The sequence below is a fragment of the Canis aureus genome, chromosome 17, assembly GCF_053574225.1.
Source record: "Canis aureus isolate CA01 chromosome 17, VMU_Caureus_v.1.0, whole genome shotgun sequence".
Classification (NCBI taxonomy): Eukaryota; Metazoa; Chordata; class Mammalia; order Carnivora; family Canidae; genus Canis; species Canis aureus.
In genome coordinates, this window is record NC_135627.1 from 31,459,260 (window position 1) to 31,479,949 (window position 20,690).

General features: G+C 35.7%; 1 long non-coding RNA gene across 1 annotated transcript in view; it reads right to left on the bottom strand.

Moving 5' to 3' along the window:
* Positions 1-751: 751 nt before the first annotated feature.
* Positions 752-20,690, bottom strand: part of LOC144287509 (uncharacterized) — a 28,907-nt gene continuing 8,968 nt past the window's right edge. The window contains exons 2-5 of the long non-coding RNA XR_013355294.1: positions 8,667-8,764; positions 7,645-7,787; positions 1,808-1,893; positions 752-1,150 (exon numbers count right to left, since the gene is read on the bottom strand). This is a non-coding gene — a long non-coding RNA (uncharacterized LOC144287509). The remainder of the gene's footprint in view (positions 1,151-1,807; positions 1,894-7,644; positions 7,788-8,666; positions 8,765-20,690) is intronic.

Below are 20,690 nucleotides of genomic sequence, written 5' to 3' on the forward strand. Positions count from 1 at the left end.
GCCTGGCTGGCTTGGTAGATAGAGCATATAACTCTGAATCTCAGGGTTGTGAGTTCAAGCCCCACAGTGGGTGTGGAGCCTATTTAAAAACAAACAAAATTTAAAAATGTAGAATTGTCTCTACTGGTGTGGTCAGCTCCATAATGACCATATCATAAGGTAAATATGCTACAAGATGCTGGGTAGGAAATATATGAGTCGCAAACCCTAAATATGACTTTTAGCTTTAAAGGGCCCCAAAGTATTTTTCATATGTCTGCTCCTGAATTTAAAAATAATGAAATAACATCTCTCTTGATTCGAAGAAAGTCTCGATCCAGTGACATCTTGGACCATGGAACAAACGGCTTGATTTCCTGATGCTTGGAATCTGATTAAAGCAATTATTTGATCTAATCACTTGTTTGTATGTATCTAAGATATTCAAACTGAAAGATGCCATGATCTTGGGTGACAGTCAAGACACCCTTAGAGGTCCCCACTAGTCTGGCATGACAGAGACTATGCACTCAAAAGGAGCCCTTTACAATTTTTTCCAAACATATAACTAGTAAATATTTATTATATTACTAAGCCATTGTTACTAGATGCTGTATATGCCTGCAGCTGTAATCAGTAATTATTACATACAACATTCACTAATCCCCAAAGGAGAATCAGACTTTTGATCAGTTTCTTTATTTGCCTTCATTAGACATCCTTATGGGAGGTTTCTCTTAGTAATGCAAAGGTACTTCTTCCAAGTGACAGGTTTTTAAGAAAGAAAGTAAGAGAATATTTTCATGCTGATACTGGAAACATTTAAAATTTAATATATTTTGAATGTCATGATTCAGTTAGAAATATCCAGGGGATATAAATAGGTCAGTAGCACAATGGTGATATTTATATTCACTAAGAAGTTTAAAAAAACATCTCCAGTTTGTTAAAAAGTACGAAGAGGAAGGCAAAGAAAGCCAAAGTACCTGCATGGTGTTCCGAGTAACCAGGCAAACATTATTTCAGCCTCCTTTGTCTCATTTTTCTTTTCACTTCTCTGGATCTCTTAGCAACCATCATTTTCATGCCAGAAGCAAAGATAAAATATTCCAGTCTGAGGTATTTGGGGTAGGTTTTAGTTTGTTTTTCTTTAAATAAAGCCAGATTTAATCTGGTTGGAACAATGGGGGGAAAACAAGGTTATACAGCCTCTTTCCTGGATGGTAATGAAAACAATCTTCAAAATATAATTGGAAGCTTGGTGGGAAGAGTATAATCTTCTAGATATGCTTGGAACACAGGACTCCCCAGCCTCCCTAGACCTAATTACTGCTAAATTGACAAAAGTAGCTAGAATTACTTTGGATAGTGCTTTGTCCTGTGATTCTGATGTGTTACAGATCAATGTAATTTTATTAGTTCTGAGTGTTTAGAGCTACACATATCCCAAGTTGTTTCTGAGCAACATAAGTAAAATTTCAAACACTGCATTATCAAAAACAGACAAGGATAGAGAGACATAGTGTTAAGGGAAAAACACTAATCCACATGACCTCTGAAGTCAGATGAACTGGCCTCTTAGTCCTGGTTTTGCCACCAACTAGCTATGCATCCCTGGGCAAGTTATTTAATGCACCTGTTTGTTCTTCAGGAGGATCACACTAATCATGACGAGACGACATCATGGAACTGTTGTGAGGGATATGTTTTTGTAAATTACATAAAGAAGATTAGCTTAACTCCTGATACTTAGCAGATGCTTAATATTTTTATTTTAATCTTATATTTTCTGCAACCACTACTGACTATACCTAAGCCCCATATTTACCTGAATAGTATTTGTAGTCACATCCTATTGCTCCACCAGAATATTAAACGTAGTTTGTCCTTGCTTTTTCCGTGACTCTTGTACTCCTGAAAGTTACAATAACAAATTCAAAGTCATATTCATCATATTTGTTCCTCCTTCTCTATTTCTACTAATTCCTAGTGCTATGTTTCTGCCATATTCTCCAGTCCCTAAAATCTTCCCCTAGCAGACCTTTCCCCTCCCTAGCTCCACCTAACAATCCAACCACTTGCTAGGGTTATGCAAGTCTCTATATTGCCATTCATCCTGTCTTCCCTGCACATCCTCACTGCTTACTGGCCACTTTTGGCATTTTGTCACCTACTGCTGGGATTATTCAACAACCACCTGCCTGTTTTCCTGGCCGTGCAGTAGGCATTTTCTCCCTCAAGTCTTCCATGGTTAACAGATCATCTTTCCTAGAGGAAAGTTCCGATTGTTTTGTTCACCTTCCCCAAAACCCTTCCACATCTTCCCACTGCCTGGTAGTAAAGCACATGCAAACCCCCTGCCTGGTACACCATACATCATTCACCCTACCTTCCTTTCTGGCTTTTATATTCCACTACAGAATACTTAAGATAACTCAAACTTTATGTCAGACTATTCCATTCGAAGTTGAATCTGCATGCCTGTTTTTAATCTCCTGCCTTTGTGTCTTTGCTTAGGTTGTTCCTCTACCTAAAATGTTCTTCCTCCTAGTTCTATTCATCAAATCCTAAGTGCATGTATTCATATCATGCCATTCATGTGATCTTTTAAAACTTCTGTCCTAAAATCTATCTTTTCATCTTCAGTGACCATAAATATATATCTCTATTATGATACTATCAATGATGATATTTAACACATCAGCACAATGCTACACCATGGTAGGTCAGCATTTATGTTACTTTATTTATAGAACATATCAGTTGTTCTGTGTTCCTTATTTGGTATGAATTGGTATTCTCAGTGATATTTCTAGTTCCCTAAAAAAACATTTTCTTCCTCTCCTCACATTATTGAAGTTTTATGAGGAGAGTTTATCCCATTACTTGGAGAGCTAGTTATAAATTACAGAAATTTGCAAAAGCAAAAGACACAGATTCTCAGCATTCATTCAACAAAATTTAAACACACACACACTTGTTCTAAGATTTGTCCAATGCTCATTGCTAGCTGCATAAGAAAGGTTCAAAGGAAACAGTCATACAAATACTAATTTATTTTAGCTGTGATGAATGCCAGTAATGAAACTGAGTATAATGAAGACACCATGGCAACAACAGTGCCAGAAGCCAGATTAGATCAGATAAAACTTGTTTTAGAAGAGGGAAAAAGATGATAAAGTTTTGAATGGAAAAGGGAAATGACCAAAGAGAGTAATATTTGCACAATAAAATATTTTGAAATGCCTGAAAAATACAGATGAGTGTAGGGTGTGATACAAAAAAAGGATTCAAGAATAACTATAAGATTTTACATCTATAGACAAATGAATAGATAAAATGTGGTATATACATAAAATGGAATATCATTCTTTTTTAAAAAGGAAAGAAATCCCATCTTACATTATAATATGAAGCTTGAGGATGTCATGCTACATGAAATAAGTCTCAGAAAGACAAATACTATCTGATTGCACTTATGTGAGGTATCTAAAGAAGTCAAATTCATAGAAACAAATAGTAAAATGGTGGCTTCCAGGGGTGGGGGACAGTGAAAAGACACACTGTTTGATGGGTCCAGAGTATCAGATTTGCAAGAGGAAAAGTTCAAAAGATATTTTTACAACAATGTAAATATACTTAATACTATTGATGCATACGTTTAAACTACACATCTATACCATCTTATGGTTAAATGGTAAATTTTATGTGCTTTCTACTCTGATAAAAAAATACCAAAGTCCTTAGTTTGGCACATAAGGCTCAGTGCTACGTATGTGACATTCTTTCCTACTATTCTCTCCCTTGCATATTACATAACAAACACGGTGGCATTTTTATTATCCTCCAAATACACTTAGTATTCCTGCCATCAGGGTTTTGCACCTAGTTGTTCTGCTCTTCCCAGCTTATTTGTATTAATTGTTCCCTACTTCAAGTTCTGGTCAAATGTTATCTCCTCACAGAGTCCTTTGCTGAAAACTGAGTATGAAATCTAAATCATTTTCTTTCCCCTTATCCTAGTTGATTATTCTTTGTGGTATTTACTACCACCCGACATAGATATTTAGTTGCTTATTTACTGTTTTCCTTATAAAAATGTAGGTGTCATTACAATAAGGTTTTTGTCTCTTTTCTTGTTTACTGTTTTACATCCAAATTTGGTAGCAGTTCTTGGTATATGATAGACATTTATTTAATACTAGCTAAATAAATCAATCAATGAAAGAGAAATCATTTTAACACCAAGAATAGAAGATAAGAATTGAACCTTATGATTTGAGATGTTCTTCATTATTATGAATGTCCTGCATTCCATGTGTACTCCTTTCTTATTCTACTGGAGTTTATAGACTGCTGTGAGACCCACCACCATCAAATGTGGTACCCACCTTGCTTTGCTAACAAAAATACCCTTAAAATAAGTTGCCAAAACTCAAGAATGGCCTGATATATAGGTAATGTATTATGTCCACTATAAGAAGCGATTTCAAATAAACCTATCCTCTGCCTCCCAATCTCTACTACCTCTTCCAAAAAAATACCCTAGAAAGGGACCAATCGTTTAATTTTAAGTTTAAAAGCAGTATTTAACCTAAGGAAAGTTATTTTTTTTAAGATTTTATTTATTTATTCATGAGAGACACACAGAGAGAGAGAGAGAGAGAGGCAGAGACATAGGTGGAGGGAGAACCAGGCTCTGTGCAAGGAGACCGATGTGGGACTCAATCCTGGATCCCAAGATCACACCCTGAGCCAAAGGCAGGGGCTCAACCCCTGAGTCACCCAGGCATCCACTCAGGAAAGTTATTAACCTTAACTTATAGTCACAAGGAGTATAAGAGGAGACCATCTTTGAAAATAGGTTTTGAAGAAAATTATAAGACTTGAACTTTATACAGTTTTATAGGTTTATATATGATAATCAAGAGAGGTTATTTGGGAACAAAAGATAGGTTGGGTTTTATGTTACAGTTTCTAATAATTTCTCTTACACAGAAATTTACCTTCAGATCCTAATTTTATTCTAAATATTCTCCATGATTTAAAAGTTGATGTTAATATATGCATTATAATAATCTTTTAAATGCAAGAGTAGACATAATTCTAAACTGAATGATTTTGGATATATTTTGCAGGAATAAATGTTTGCTTTTGCTTTTGGACTCAAGTGGGTTCAATTCACTTTGCAAACCCCTTTCATGTTTCCAGTTCTTAGCTCCAGACATAATACCCTCCACAGATGGTGGATGTCATTTGATCCTGCCCCTTTCTAGCAAATTCACATATGTCAGCAAATGAGCCTAAAACAACTCCAGGTTTCAAATGCAAAACATTCGTAAATTGCACTGATTCATAATCAGGACAACATAATAAACTACAATCTAGTCATTCTCCGTGGGCCTTATTCAGCAGGAAAAAAAGCCATAGAATGGAAGCCAAGAGAGGATGTTGAGCTTGGCTCTTCCAGTACTAGGCTTTTGGAAATTCAATTACTTGTCTGTGAAAAGTACTGGAATGACAGGCTTGGAGAATAAAATCTCTCATCATTTCAGGACACCAAATAAAAGAACAGACTAGCCTAACCACAAAGGCCGACCAAGAAACTGAATTCTCAGGAGCTTCCATTCTCCACCTTGAATGAAGCACTTTCATTGTCAATGAGTTATGTCTTCCACCAGTTCCCTGCCACCCCCAAACTCTGGCTGTCTTCTTTATTCACTTAATGAACTATCACTCATGATCTGAATTGTTATGATATAGGAGGGATTATATGTAAGAGCAGAACATTTCTGTTACTGTAGTTATTTTTAAGACTATTTTTTCTTATAAATTGAGAGAAGTGAGGGAACTCAGCTGTAGAACTGAAAACCAGAAGTAGCATTTTAAAGGAGTTAATATAACTCAGGTCTCAATAGGGGGTCTTGTTTTTTTTTTTTTTTTAAGTCTCTAATAGAAAAAGGACAGGAATAATGCAAAGATTAATATAAATAATTCTGTGACATTTATATGGAAATTATGTACATGTGAAGCATCAAATAAAATATTTGGGAAAAGTAAAGACTTTGATATTGCCTGTAGCCTTAATATGCTTGCCTTTTTGTATTTAAAGAAAAAATTCTGCTATTTCTGGAGAAAAAAATGAGTCAATCTGCCATTTGTGCCCTTCCAAGTATTTAATTAGATAAGAACCAAGCTTTAAAAAAAAGCCAACTACCTGTCAAACATAGGTTTAATCTAATTTGAACCAGTATAGTTAGATGATCTCAGATTGATATTTCAAAAGCTAAAGAACTCAAAAAATTGTTGCAGTCATATATAGTCTACAAACAAAGATATGAAGCTGGGAGTGATGATCTTTATACCTAAGAGAATTTTGTGTAATTTTATAAACTCAAATTTCCAAATTTCAAATCTCAGGATTTTGCTTAGTGAAACTGTAAAAGATGGAGGCAGGCCTGTATTTTAGTACCATGTAACACTCTGTACTTCTGGGCTGTACTCTGTATAGTCTCTCAACTGCTAGATTATTTTTATTTTCCTCAAAGTAACAGCAGATATCTTGCAATTCTGAACATTTCCAACAAAAAACTTTTTTTTACATACTAAAAAAAGTTGCCCCTGAAAATTCTATCAATAGAAGGTTGGCATGTGAAGGACAAATGAAATGAATCTTTCCAATGTAAAAATACACATCTTTATTGCTTTCATTTTATTCCTTCCTATCCATACCACATAAAAGTACTTCTTTTTTATTTGAAATACATTCACAATTATTGAAGTTTAACAAAAATGTGTATATTACCTATGATATGGGTTTTCTAATCACTGCTTGAAAGAAAGAACTACAGTGAAATAAATTATCTAAATAATGTCAGTTTAAGTAGATGAAATTGGGTAAATTTTGCTTTGTGAGATTCTAGTTATTTTATATTTTTGAGGATTTATTTTTGCCCAGTCTTATTCTAGAATGATTTGAGGCAGGTTAAAAAGATTCAGGTCATCTAGAAAGATACATTTTTATCAAAAGTGAGAGAAATATAATAAGGGAAAAATAAGAGCAGACAAATACAATGAACCCCAGAGTGATAGCCACAAATAATACAGACAGTAAAACCCTATAGGCACTCATGGGAGATGGACCAGAATACTGATCTGTGTCCCACGTTTTCTAGCAGGTAACAGGAGCTGGAAAAGTTAAGAGCAAACTAGTTGATTAGGACAAGCACAAATATTCCTTATAATAAGAAAAAAGAGAAATTACCATCTGTGTCCTTATAGATACTATGAGATTTGTTTAACAAACACCCCTCATATCATCCTTCAAATAAACACAGTTAGATATATAATTGTAGAGTTTCCATATATCATACTTTTATGTGAGTAGATGACATTCAACAAAGCACAATTTAGTAAAAACCATTTCACCCAAGGGACTATATATTACAGTCCACAGAGAGTTCTCTCTGAGAGATCTTGCTTAACTCAGAGATAGATTTTATTGCAAAGGGGATGCACAGGCAATAAGTATGCTTTTCATGGCACCTTTTTTTTTTTTTACAACTTTACATATTTTATATCTAAGTCTTTCATCTCATTCTAGGCTATAAGCTTCATGACTATACAAACAACACTGTATAGCTAGGTTCTAGCAAAGTATCTTACCACACAGTAAGCATGCAAACATTTGCTCAATGTTGAATAAATGCTTGATTTTCAGGAATTTCTACAAATATTGTTCCTCTTGAGCATTTCAGGATTTTCTCTCTGTCAAGCACCTGGAGGGCAGGCAATGTATGCGATAGATCCTTGTGGAGATATATAATTAAAGCAATCAGTTGGACTCACTTGAGCTCCTTTCTAATCAAGCTAGTAATTGTAGGTATAGTGCCTGAAATTAGATAATGCTGGACTTATACAGCAACAAATTATCATCTTTCATTAAAATTGTGTACTACTAAGCCAACTTAATCACACTGGGGAATTCTGGGAGCAGGTGAAAAAGATGGATCTCAGAGTTATCCTGCTCAACGGGAGAGGCAACTAGGGTTTTATACACCAACTGCCATCTGTCACTAGTTGAGGGCTATCCCCAGAGGGATGTTGTTAGTTCCTTGGAATTTCTGGTTTGTCCTATTTGAGGGCAGGGCAGGATCTGGGGACCAGAGAAACTTCTCTGAATTGTTAAGGCCCATAGCCATAGGGGCACTATAGTATCTGCTACAAAAACCATGTTTAAGGAGACATAGTATATTTTTTTAAAAAGAAAGGTTAGGTGGAATTTGACAACCTTATCAAATAATATTCTACTGTTAGGCTTTTTCTGAGCATCAGAAAGAAACCTGAAGAAAAAGAAACAACTACATATTTAATTTATCATTAATTAATTAATTCTCTGTTGTCCTCATCCCTAAATTTGAAGTACAGATTCACATTTGGTGAGCCTGAAACCTGCCAGCAGAAGGCTTTTCTATCACCTGAATGGTAGTGATTTTACTCATTTGTCATTTAATTTCTTTATTATTTTTATTTGTATTATATCTTTACTCTCTCCTATTAGAATTTTTCAGTGATTTACTTTGGCAACTCTAGCTGGAAACAAGCTATACAACTTGAACTTTGAAGCACAATATGTGTTTTCTTCTGGCCTAAAAGTCTTAATCAATTGAAGTCAGAGTAATAGTTACCAAGCAGCTTGGAAAAGCAAGGACATCTAGTCTTCCAGTTAATGGTCAGAGAAGTCACATATGAAAAACAAGTATGTTTCATGGGCAAGCAGTCTTTCCTAGGAAGGAGTCAACAAAAGTAAGGTCAGCTTATCTGCATATACAATTAGTAAAACTTGAGTACAGAATATTAATGGTGAAAGCCAACTCAGTAACATGAAAAATAAATGAAACCTAAGGAAAAACATAAGGGAAATTAAGGAATTTTTATAAAGCTCTTTCTAAATTAAGCATGTTAGATATACATACTAATCCTGGTTATAGTGGGTGTAGTAGAAGAAAGCTGGTTAGCTCTCAGAGGCTACAAGATGACACATGGAAACGTAATTGTATCAATTAAGATTATGTTTGGCTACAACAGCCATAAATATGGAGGCTCAAGGGAAATAAGAGATTGTTATTTTTCTTTCTCATTTAAAAGAGATCCAGAGGTGAGAAGGATAGGTCTGTTGCAGAAGTTCCATGTTGTTATCAAGAATCCTGATGCCCATTTTTACCATTTCAGCATTCTAATGTATGTCTGCTATTCCCGATATTCTCATGCTTCAGAGTAACTGCTGGAGCTCCAGCCATCATTTTGATGCAGGCTAGAATCTCCCTCCTAAATAGTCGAAATCCATAAACAGTCTTCCTTGAATTTCACATCCTTTAGTATGTTTCCACTGTGGTCAACATTACTTATCAAATGACTGCAGCTAGACTTACTTATTTTAGAAACAGAAAATTAGAACTGATAGAGCAGGTAGTTAGACATGAGCTAGAGGCAAGGGTAATGATAAATAGGTAATGCATTAGAAGCCTGGGGGCACAACATCCTGACTCTGTCCTAAGGGCTTTCAAGATCCCTCAACATCCTGGCCTGTGGCTTCTAAGACTCTGGGGCTAATAGACCAAAACTCACAGGTGCAGAACCTGAACTCTCCTCTTCCATCTCTGCTGCAGGGTAACCTCTAGACTCATTATAATGCATTTGGGTTGTGGGTTTGGCCCCCCTCCATGGGGGGAGGATGCCATGATGGTTCTGATACAAATCCCATAGAATCAAAAGCTCTCCCGCCTGACCAGTGGGAGGAGTCCCTACCACTGATTGGAAGCAGCCTCCATTAGAGACCATTCTGTCCATGACCCAAGACCCTGCTTACATAAAAAGAAAAGACACCTGCAGCCTCAGGGCAGTTACCACCTCTGGGCCTGCTCACTCTCCCATCTTGAGAGTGTACTGTGCTTAATCAACTACTTTGTGCTGGTTATCTTCCTTCTGTCTGTCTTTATTTGAGCCTGGATCCTCAGGTAAATCTTTTGTGGGGATCCAAGAACTGAGACCTCCATTCACCCAATGTAGACTCTCCCACTCATAGCAGAACCTAAATTTCCATAATTTTTTTCTTATTTTCCACTTGTATTTCAAGTTATTAACTTGGCTTTTGGTTTTAATATTTACTTTTATTCAAAATCCTATTACTATCATAGAAGGGAGAAAGTGACTCTTCTTCTAGGCAATTAATAGCTATTGTCTCTGTAGCAAAATAGGGGTAAGACCACCAAAAAGAGAGAACTTGAATGTGGCCATTAGCTTAGAAATAGCACAGTAAAAGAGATGAGTTGCATGGTGTCATTCCTTAGAAATTTTGACCAGCCAATACAGAGTCATTCTCCTTCATCCATCCTCATGACACCAGAAAGTACACCCAGTTCAGGTCTATGTTTTAATAGCACTGTGTTTGTGGTGCACTGACTCTATGCCCAGTTCTTTGCTAACTGATAAATTTACCCCTTGAAACAACCAAGGTACATATAGGTACTACTTTATCCATTTTACAGGTGAGGAAGTACATAAAGTGAGACGGTCATAGAGTTAGAAAGTGCTAAACCTATCATTTCAGCCAGACATTTAGAACTTAGAGACTCATTCCTCACCACTATGCTATATTATGTTTTATTTTTTGTATCTTGGACAGAACCAAGATTAGGGTAGAGTGGGTGAGATATATGCCCTGGCACAGAACTCAATGGGGGTGGGGATCCCTGGGTGGCTCAGTGGTTGAGCACCTGCCTTCAGCCTAGGGCATGATCTTGGAGTCCCGGGATCAAGTCCCACATCAGGCCCCCTTCATGGAGTCTGCTTCTCCCTTTGCCTGTGTCTCTGCCTCTCTGTGTGTGTGTCTCTCATGAATAAATGAATAAAATATTTCAAAAAAAACTCAATGGGGTGTCAAAACACTCAATAGTCAAAATAAATAATATTTAGATAAAGTATTTTTAAAAATATAGATGCAAAAATGTTTCAGATAAATAAAATAGCAAAATTTTAAATACAGACATAAATGTTTGAGTTGGGAAAATGTCGTATGACTTTTGACTCTATGAGATCTGATGAGAGAAAAATTGGTCTCATTAAAAAGAATTGCACATCACCTCAACCAGTGACATTTGGGGCTAGAAAATTCTTTTCAGGAAAGGGCTTTCCTTGTATTGTAGGATATTTAGTAACACCCCTGGAATCTTCTCATTGGATGCCAAAAGCACTTCCTTCAGTTGTGACAATTAAAAATGTTTCCAGACATTGCCAAATTTTGCATAGGGGACAAAGTCACTTGGTTAATAACCACTCACCTTGGTGCATCTGATTTATTTTTGAATTGTTAAAAATAATTTTAAGTCTTTTTAAAACTGTACTTTTTTTCATAACACATTCATCCCAGAAATGTGGTAAATGACTCTATTAGTGGTAGGTTTGTTTTGTACAAACATACTAAGCCAATGCGATGAATTCATCCTTTGCTCACTGTAATTTAAAAAGTCCTCTGTGGCTTGATTATTTGCTATTTGAAGAGTAGAGGTGAGCTCAGGTGAGTTGAAGCTGAATTTTTCATCATGCTATTATTCCAACATTAGATTGCAATTAAATTTTACATCTTTCTTACCTCAAACATCCTTGTAATTCATAGCTAACATTCCAATCCCTCATTAAATAGACAAGCAAACCAGATATTAACAAAAAAAATAGGAGCAGGAGGAAAAGAAGAAGAAGGGGAGGAAGTGGTACGAGAGAATAAGTGGTCTGAAGGGCCTAGGATAGTGCACATAACCATTCCTGCTGATATAACAGAAAGATTCTGTATGGGTTTTGGAGGTTCACTGACCCTACTTCAAATCTTGACTCCTCTCTTTCTTTTTTCTTTTTTAATTTTTTTATTGGAGTTTAATTTGCCAACATATAGCATAACACCCAGTGACTCCTCTCTTTCTTAACTGTGTGATGTTAGCCAAGTTACTAACTTCTCTGTAAAGCATGATTAGTAATTCAAGCCTCATGGGTTCTATGGAGATGGAGGTAAGTGTCTAGAATGGTGCTAGATACAGATAGGCAACACATTAGTTTCCATTGTCCTTTACTATTTATGTTCAGATAATTTCTCTCCTCACTGGATTTGAAACAATTTTTCATATGCTCCTGAAGCATAGGAATGTGATGTAGGATAACATACTTTCTATGCAAAATCTCAATGCAACAAAATAATGTCTGTGGCCCAGGAAGTTGTTCTTATTTCTGCTTGCTTGATTCTTATGCTATTTTGTAACTTATTAATGACTAATTAGAAAAACTGTCCTGCTCTCTGGACCACTGAAATAAATAGAGTTGGTACCAAAAAATCATGTAAGGTTTCCAGAAATTGGAGGTGGGGAGAGGGGTAAGAAGAGGAAGCTGCCTCAGTATTAGTGTCCTTGTTAAAAAAAAACCACACACACACACACAAAAAAAAAAAAAAAAACTACCTCTAGTTTAGATAACTGATCCTTGGTTTGTATTCTTTAACTATATAAATATTAAAATATTAAGTGTAAATTCTTTATAGAAATATTTCAATGTCTACCTTGTGATGTTTTTCATAATAAATGTCTCAATGGTCCATTTTTTTTCCTTTTCTCATTGAGATTCCATTGAGTTAAATCTACTTGTAGGTGTTCCTCAGAGACGGTCAATGAGAAAATATACCTTTGGTGTGGAGTCTATCCTTTTGCAGTGCTTGTTTACGTATTTTTCATTTAATGTTGAATAGTGTAAGTTAAAGTCATTCAAACTGTCCCTCACTATCTTTCTTTTCATAACTTGATTTCAGTTTTTCTATTCCAACTAAAAAGAGTGCAATTGCAAATTTTCTACTTAATGGTGTGCTTTTTAAAGATAAAATATAATATGCTTAAAATTATGCTGTTTCCATAAATAAGGAGACTTCATAAGTGGGCTAAAACATTAAGCAGTTGAAATAATGCCATCTTTTCACAAAATTCAATGTCCTGTTAAATAATCTGTCAAACTCCTTCTAGTAAACTCAAATTATTTACAAACATTGAATTTTTAAAAATACATTTATCTAAGGAAGCCATAAATAACAAGTTCAATTTTCTTGAGTAGTCAATGCATTTAATGAATCTGCAAAGTGTAGACAAACTATTTTACTTGGATTATATTGCACAAGAGAAAGAGATCATAACACGTGTCCCCAGGAAACTACTCCACCAGCACAGTGGACTTTCATTATTGGGAATCAGAAAGAACCCTAGAAGCTTAGATAAATAAACAAGACTTGATAATCAAGAGAGGTATTATACACCATCTGTTACAGTTTAGGTAATCAAGGAAGCAGATTCTAAGATGGAGATTAGTAGAGGGGAGGATTATTAGGGAGTGCTCCTGAGATCAGCACTTGGAAAGGGAGAGGGAAGGAAGCCAGAATTTGACAGGAGAACATGTTGGGCTGTGGTGCAGTCACAAGGGAGGCCTTAGCCAGCCATATGGGGAGGTCTGATTCAAGGATGACCCTTTACATTTTTAAGAATTCAGGTCTGGAGGCTGAACCTTCATATTTCCATGTCAAAGAACCATGGCTTTGGGCAAAGTGGTTCTTCTCAATGAGGCAATTCTGAAGAAGGCTGACCACTGAGATCTGGATGTTGGGCACACATAGCAGCTAGATCAATATGTCCTTCACTCTCCCAAAGGAGGTCTGAGTGGCACGTCACAGGACCTATTATTACTATGCTTTTTAAATTTACGTTTTTGTAAAAACCATTTTTAAGAAACACTATTAAGTAAGCCCTTAAATACCATCATTAAGGGACATCTGAGTGGCTCAGTGGTTGAGTGTCTGCCTTCAGTTCGGGGCATGATCCCGGGGTCCTGGGATTGAGTTCTGCATCAGGCTCCCCACAGGGAGTCTGCTTCTCCCTCTGCCTATGTCTCTGCCTCTCATAAATAAATAAATAAAATCTTGAAAAAAAAAAAAGGCCCAACATTAATATCTCCATAAAATAAATAAAATGAACTATTTGAAGAAACAAAGCTGCAAACTAGAATTGTAATTTTGAAGGTATCAATGACTATAGTTATTCCCCAGCCAAAACATTTGACAGATGGAGACGCTAAGGTATCATGTGGTAATGGTTTTGTCCTGGGTCACAGGGTTGGTTAATGTAGACTCAAGTCTCTAAGCTCCACCATTCTTTACCCTATAATAGCCTGCACATAGTGCTTTCCTCTTGCTCTCTACCAAATCTATTTGCTAGCAATCCTAAATAAAAATAATCTATATAAGTTGGGGGAAAATAAACATATATACAAAAACCATGAAACTGTGGAAGATAGATTGGCCATATTATCATGATTAAACCATAATGACCTTTCCAAGAATACTGTGATTACATCCACTCCTTTCTTCATCTTCCTAAATGAAGAGAGATGTGTGGTAGTAGGGAATGGGAAGTAACTTCTTTTAGTTGCCCTGAGTTGTCAGAGTCAGGGAAACTGCTAATACTACATTTATCAGCTCTTGTGAATTGCCTAGATTTCATGGGATCTATTGTGTGCTGTGTTGGGTCGGTATTTGGCTGGATTATTAGACATAGAAGAGAGCAGTGAAGTTGGTCACTCTTACTTCCTCTAGATGTAAGCCCCCCTGTGAGTTCTATCTCAGGAGTTTTTTTTTCCTGATATCATATAAACAGATTACCCAGGACACCTAAGGACCTCTGCCAAAGAATACATTTTAAGATCTTTTCTCAACTCTACCTTTATATCTGGCCTTGGTCTCTGAAATTAAAACATTCAAGAAGAGATGGAGGTATAATAATTATGGCTAGTCCAACCTTCTTACCAAAGAGAATATAAAAATTGAAAACAACTGCAGATCCTCCTGAAAGTTTGAAATGCAATCAATAGTATATTCACCATTGGCTGCCATAAAAGTGTCAGGATGATCCAGTAGAGAAGGAAGAATGGTCATGGATTTTCCTGCCTGCTGACTGGGTTGTATCCTATCAACCATATTGATCTTTCCAGCCCACATCTCCATTATGGAATCAAGTAACAATTCAAATTAGTAACTAGAGGTCAGCAATTACCACAGCCCCTCCTGGATAATGCAATAGTTCCCATTCTTTCCAGACATATGCATGCTGTCAGTGATAGTGATGATGGGCCTACAGATGATACTGACTAGTCAGGTTGGATCCAGGCCCCATTCACAGCAAAGAGTCTGACAAGTTATAAAATTCAGAGCGGTCAGAGATCTGTGAAGTGGAGGCTCTAGCTTCTGTTTTTCACTTAGAAATTTGAGTGCCACAGGCCTGTGGCAATGTTTAGTCTTTAAAAAATTTAGTCATGTATACATTATGAATCCTTTTGCCCAAAAACTTAAATGTAGTGTGAAAAATATGAATTAAAGATGATTCCCCAGTCAAAACTCATTTAGAAGGGAGAACCATGGTTAATTCTAAGGCAGGAGTCACCCTACATAAAATAATAGGTCAATCAGACTTTTCAATTTGAATTATGATGTAGTCTTTATGCTGCCATCCTAGGTCAAAGACCAATAGGCAAGATGCCCAGCTAGTGTGCTGAGGTTGGCAGGCTGTACACAGAGAAATTGCTTAAATTTTAGCTCTACAGATTCAGTCACTTTTACTAATTTAATTTCAGGGTCTTCATTGACAGGTGATAGTTTTAGACACAGTTACCATTATTCAGCACATTTCACAAATTCTATTTCTATATAGTGAGGCTTGTTTCTGGAGGTAAGAGAGTTCAAGTCAAATGAGTCAAGTCCATTTGCCCCCAAAGACTCTTTCCACAGGCCAGACTCAAGTGGGCCCCAAATTCTTGAGTTTCATCACATCAGTTCAGCAGATATGCTGGCTAACTAAATTTTAAAACAAGGGTGCAAAAGGTAAGTCTCAAACTAATCTGTAAGATCCTCTAGCTATCTCTAGCAGCTATGTTAGGAGAAAATTTAGTCAATGTATACTACTACAATCCTTTAGTTTAACCTGTTTGAGATAATTAAAATGTGAGTAGAAGGAGAGAAGCATCTTAATATTGACACCTTGATTTCTGTGAAGCCTATGATTGACTCCTAGTCCTAACATCCTGTCACTGACTTGAGAGAGCCTGTTGCAAAAAGACAGCAGAATATTGAGATCTTGACTTCTCTACAATAGTGCTACAGAAAATACCCATGTCTACTTCAGTACTTCATAAGGCTAAGTTATAAACATTAGGATGACTTTAGAATTATAAAACAAGCACAATCTAAATTTTAGTTTGTCTACAAGTCCCATAATATCTTGGAGTTCTCTCCATTAGATCAGTTCTCTCTAGTGTACTCTACTTCAATATCCTACATTTTGCTTTATAGCATTTGGCACAATACTAATGCATTTGGTGGGATTGTTTATTATATGTATGCTTTCCCCCAAGAGGTTGCTTATTTCGAAAACTTTTATATAGCCCGGGTATGGCACACAGTCTAGCACAAAAGAAGTGTGAAGTGTGAAGAACAGCTGTGAAGATGAAATATCTCCAATAAAGTGTTGAACTTCACTGGTGTAATCCAATCCTGGTAGCTTCTTTCTTATCCTTTTAATTTTCAAATTTCATATAGTTGTCACAGACAAAAGAAAAATACACATGAGGTTACCGGTTGTGCACTATGATTAAACTTTTGACTAAGCTAGAGCTCTTTTTTTTTTTTTTGCTAGAGCTCTTTACATTTGAAAGTATCCTGTTCCAAATATTCTCAATATATACATTACTCAGCATATACACAGGAACCATGTCTGATATACAGCTGTTTCAAAGTATCCCTGCTTGATTAGCATCTACACATGATATGGCTTCAGTCAACTACTATTGAAAAGAAGATACAATTTCTATCAAGAAAACTTATTCACATGGATCATTAATGATTGGTCTTGACAGAGTCACCATGAACTAACACCTCAGTAGAAATAAAAGGCAACACATGCTTCTTAAATAAACAAAAATACAGAAATGAGTCTGCAGTGAAGGTTTACATAAAGATCTACAAAGGATCATTATGGATTTACAAAAACAAATTTCTTTACACATGTTAAGTAATGCAAAGCAAGTTGTGTATCCTTTGATTCTAAAATAAATGAAAGAAATCCTAGTATATATTTTTAATATATTTCCTACTCAAATATATCATGCAATACCTCATTCTGTGGCACAGAGGCTTGTTTATAACAAGTCTTACTCATCTGTAGAATCTAAAAGGGTCATCCTATAGCGTATTCCTATTATTTCTGGGTTTGAAATGAAAGCAAGAAGAGGAGGTTTAAAAAATTCAATTCTAATTCTCATCTTCCTCTTCCTACTTCGTTTTAAGCTTATCTCCAAAAAGAAAGAGATATGGGGTAAATTGGATTGGTTGTATGAATAAGGGGAAAAGAGAAAAGAAGGCAAGTGCTTTAGGTGAAAGTAGCGGGAAGAAGGCAAGAGAGATTAAGATTACATTTTTTCATGTGCACCATATATTCATGGTGACAGACAATCAGACCATGAGGAAAGATGTTGTCCTGCTGAGTTAGCAGATCTTCACTTGGTGGGGGCACTGAATACACAAACTTCTTCACACTGAGGAGTTAAACCATGCATACCAGCTTATCTTCTGGTTCAATGTGACCATCTTTTGAGTAAATAGAGAGTGAGGCTAAAATCAATCTATGGTTTCTGTCTGTTGGCAATACCAAACCTGGATAGAATTCTACTTACTGAATAATCTACAGAGGGAGAAAGAATAAAATAAGACCTGTAAAAAAATTCCTGCAGTAAAAAATGTAAAGAAAACCCATTCCTTTAGAATCAAAATCAATGTGACATTATTTAGAAAAAAAAGCTTCAAATTAGATGTGATCAATTTATCTATCTATGGGAATATTGCTGAGCCATAAAAAAAAGAATGAGATCTTGCTATTTGTAACAACATGGATGGATCTAGATGGTGTAATAAGTGAAACAAATCAGAGAGAGACAAATATCTTATTATTTCAGTCATAAGTATAATTTAAGAAACAAAACAAATGAACAAACAAAGCAAAAAAGACCAAAAAAACCCCAGGACTCTTAAATACAAAGAACAATTTGGTGGTTGCCAGAGAAGAGATGGATGGGGCAGTTTGGTGAAACAGATAAAGAGGATTAAAACTATAATATCATGTGAGCACTGGGTAATGTATAGAATTGTTGAATCACTAAACTGTACACCTGAAATTAATATAACACTTTATGTTAATTATACTTCAATAGGGATGCCTGGGTGGCTCAGCGGTTGAGTATCTGCCTTCAGCTCAGGCAGGGTGTGATCCTAGAGTCCCAGGATCAATTCCCACATCAGGCTTCCTACATGGAGACTGCTTCTCCCTCTGCCTGTGTCTCTGCCCCTCTCTCTCTCTCTCTCTCTCTGTCTCTCTCATGAATAAATAAATAAAATCTTTTTTTAAAAATTATGCTTCAATAAAAAATTAAACAGAAAAGCACATTAAGCAAAAACAAAACAAAGAAAAAAGAAAAGTTTCAAATTAATAACTATATTATTTAGAAGAAAGAATCTATAGAGTTTGAATAGAAAATTATATAGAAATAATAAGCTAAAATTAAAATATGGGACTTAAAGGGAGAAGAGTAAGGTAAGGAAGAATCAAAAAGGAAGCTAATAACATTAAATTTAAATTTACAATGGCATTAGGGAAAACTAAATACATAAATCAGAGGAATAACTTGAAAAGCTCTCACTAAAAGCAACTAAAAAGGGCAGACAAAAGAAAAAGCTGGAAAAGGTCATGCTTCTTAAGAGGGTTGAGAAGAGTGAGGAACATGAGCACTTGGAACAGAAGAAATATGAAAAGACATATTTAAAAAATATCTCAACTGGAAAAATTTAGGGAGATCTAAAAAAGGATCATAACTTTTTCAGGTGAAATTAGTCAAAAGAGATGATGCCTTGCCAGGGCAAAAAACACATGTGGAAAAAAAAAAAACAAAACCCTACAAGTTCTAGGCAGAAAAACAGTTCCTTATGGAAACAAACCTCAGACTTCCCATCAAAAAGGGAAGAGTGGAGGCAAAACTATAATCCTTTGAGACAATGAGATGGAATAGAGGAAATGTTTATGCCTTCAAGTCATCTTTCATTAGTAAAAAACAGAAGTGAATTCTCAAATACATTAAAACTCAAAAAACATCATAAACCTTTGTTTGAGACCATAGATTTAACACCTACTCTAGATGACTTAGAGGTGAGAGAAATTTCAGAATTCAAAGACACAGAAAATTTTGGAGTTATTAAGAACTATTATTACCTTAGTAATTAAGAATAGCATGTAACATTTATTGGGTGCTCATTTTGTGCCCAGTACTACATGTGACTTATCTCATCTTTACTAATACCTTTCACATAAACATTTTTATCTGTTTATTTACAGTCAATACATTGAGTTAGAACAATCCCCCAAGATTATTATGGCTTATAAATATCTTGCTTAAAATTAGACTCACAATTTTAATCATGACACCAAAGCTTTTCCTTGTTATGTTTGAATTGCAACATCAAGTTTAGATTAATTAACTGTAGCCTGGTGTCAAAACTTGGTACAGCTCTTTCTGTATGCATACTTCATATAATGTCTATGGCCACATATAGCCGCTTTAAACAATAAAGGAGATATTGTTCTCTTCTAGAACTTACTAGTCATGGCTAACCTATATATAGCATTTACCAAGTGACAGGCACTCTGCTAAGCAGTTCACACATATTAATTCATCTATCCCACTTTATCCATGTGAACAGCAAAGCATGGAGAGGTAAATAACTTGTTCAAGCTCACTCATCTTGACAGACCTGGATTTTATCTTAAACCCTATATACTATTGCTTTCATTAAAATGGTTGGGACATTAAGGGAATTTTTCTTTACAAAATCATAATTATGTAGAAAATTATCAAAGAACTTGAGAAATTATTTTTCATATTTTTAAATCTTACATTGAATAATTTAATTACTTGCTTTCATTCACTGAGAAAAACTAACAAGTCAAACTAATCACAGAAATATCCTAAGAAAGTCCCAAAGGATATCTTATTCCATCAAAAAATAACTTCCATGATAACCACCCTTCACAGTCAGAATATGAAAGATGGGGGCGTCTGGGTGACTCATTGATTGAGCGTCTGCCTTTGACACAGGTTGTGATCCTGGGGTTCAGATCCAGTCCCGCATCAGACTCCCTACAGGGAGTCTGCTTCTCTGTCTCTGCCTCTTTCTCTGTGTCTCTCATGAATAAATAATTAAACTCTTAAAAAAAAAAAAAAAGAATATGAAAGATGATGTCAATATGCATAGGAAAAAAAAATTGAAAACACATTAAAATGTAAAGAGTCTGTATCTGTTCATGGAATTCTGGATGTTTTCTTTATTCTTCCCATGTTTTCCAAATTTTATAGCTTTCCCTCTAAATTACTATAAACTTATGCGTGTAATATAGAAGCACAGCTAGGTTAAAAATTATGCATAGAAATACTGAAAAGAGGGCAGCTGGGTGGCTCAGTCAGTTAAGTGGCTACCTTAGGCTCAGGTCATGATCTGGGGCCTAGATCAGGTTCCCTGCTCAGTGGGGAGTCTGCTTCTT